Raw genomic sequence first — 2129 nt, forward strand, 5'->3', positions numbered from 1 at the left:
ATAGCATAAGTACATCAATATGTATCAGAAATATAATAAAAATTAGGAGACTACTTACGATCATCCTTAGGTATTAAAGACAGGACTGACTGCAACCAGTAATCCCTCGACTAGTAAATATACATTTGATTACCAAACAAACATACGAAGGCTCACCAACCTGTAGAAACTTGAGTCTCAATTGAGATTCGTTGAAAACGTCCATCCTCCTCAGCAAACCGACCAACCTGAGACAAGACGGTAGCTGTATGCTTCCTTGCAATTGCTGGATCAACTCCATCAACATCAGATTAGAGCAGCGCTCTATATCAGACGCAATATTCTAAAAATAATAACAAAATTATGCAATGATCGCGATACTATAAATAGAGACGTGTACTTTAATGATAGGTATGTTGTTGTGTTTCTTTTCCATTCTTTTCACGTGTGCACTCAGTTCCAGTGCTTCCTCATAATAGCCATTACGTACACATGTCTCTATTAATTGTGGTATCTCTAGTATCTCCAATAACTGGGTGTGTCTTGATAGAGCTAGGGAATTGAGTTTACGTCTAAAAAAATATTTAAAAAATTAATATTAATAATTTTTATTTAAATGCAATAACAATGGCCGACTTGCTGCTTATATCTTGAGCGTCTTTGCCAAACTGCTTACAAGAGGAGGAGAAATTCAGTAATTTATCAATTAATTTATCGCAGTGGCTACTGCACCGGCACCGGTAGCAGTGTTATAGTACCGGAACAGTATATAAAGGGTTAAATATCCAATGTTACCATAGCAATGTATAAACTAGAAACAATGTAAAACATTCAAGGGCTCAGCCTCGTAGATTATTAGCTGGGAAAAAGCAGAATCTCAACTTTATGTTGCTGCTAGAAAACTCTTGACTTGTTTTTTTACTTTAAGCCTTGCTACACTGACTTTAAAATAGCCATAAGATATAAGAATGCTGGCAAGTTTAGTGCAGTCAGTGACAGAGGTGACATTTGTTTGATTTTCACAGTTTATCTCAACGAAAAGGAGTTTCATAGCATAGATATTAGAGACTCTATGTTCATAGTTACTTGTATAAATTATTAATTCCATGTGGTTCATCATGGCAGCAGCTACCGACTTTAAGCTTGGGGAGAAGTTCAGTTCTTTTGATGATTTTGAGTCCAAATTAGAGCAAAACAAGCCGAGTGAAAAGTTTGTAGAAATGTGGACGAGAGACTGTAGGACCATTGCTGCTGCCAGAAAGAGGGGAATTGACAGGCCAATCATAAGGCAGAGTTGACCATTATTACTACTGACTCATACTGCTGTGTACATGGTGGGAAGAAATTTACACCTAGAGGTACTGGGAAAAGAGTAACATCATAAGGAAACTTTACTTGTAGTTATTAATTGTTATTAATTTTCAGTATTTAAGGACATTCAGAAAGACTGCCAGTACCACATATCATTGAAAGTGGCCCAGTTTGGTTCATCCCTTGAAGTTACAAGCATCTGTACTGAACATAATCATGATGTGTCAAAGGTAAAAGTCTAATTATTATTCTCATATGTTATTTGTTACTCTTATTGTAGACACTTTTTCAACACTTTCCACGTCAAAGGCGTCTATCACCTGTCTCTGTTAAGAAACAGCCAAAGGCAAAGGCTTGGTTTTGTAGAAAGTGTCATTTGTCAGCTGCAAAAGCATGTAACAATTCATAATTAATGTTATTATTGACAAAATGAAACAAAGAAGTGAAAAAAAATAAAAATTGTTATTTATATATCTATGGTTTGATGGAGAATGAAGTTAATTGGCCTCGCCTACGCGAGGTATAGGTAGTTGTTGTGTGTGTCTGTCATTCATTCATTCTGTACAAGCGAAATTTGTCTTTAATAAACTATAACTTTAGCATAGCGTGTTCTAAGCTCCTAGATATTTCTTCTTTACCTTGAAAAGTCTTACTTAACTGTTTTGTGTTGCTCAAATATCAGCGCTAGGTACAAGAAGCTTCAAAGTGAGAAAATCAAGTATTTGAGTCAAGTTCCGTTGTGTTGGCACTCTAGAGATAGGTGGTAGCATTTTCCAGTCGATTAGAACATGGCCTTCAAAAGATATGAACAGATTTCTCTAAATCTTACTTGGTGAAGA

The 2129-nt window shown here is 35.8% G+C and overlaps 1 long non-coding RNA gene across 1 annotated transcript; it reads right to left on the bottom strand.

Annotated features, from left to right (window-relative positions):
- Nucleotides 1–58: 58 nt before the first annotated feature.
- On the bottom strand, nt 59–1029 carry LOC109590996 (uncharacterized). The gene is made up of 4 exons (XR_002189609.1): nt 616–1029; nt 380–551; nt 161–322; nt 59–110 (listed from the first exon to the last, which is right to left on the bottom strand). It is a non-coding gene; the product is annotated as an uncharacterized LOC109590996 (long non-coding RNA).
- Nucleotides 1030–2129: the final 1100 nt, after the last annotated feature.

Source organism: Amphimedon queenslandica, unplaced genomic scaffold, assembly GCF_000090795.2.
Source record: "Amphimedon queenslandica unplaced genomic scaffold, v1.1 AMPQUscaffold_9168_Cont18883, whole genome shotgun sequence".
Classification (NCBI taxonomy): domain Eukaryota; kingdom Metazoa; phylum Porifera; class Demospongiae; order Haplosclerida; family Niphatidae; genus Amphimedon; species Amphimedon queenslandica.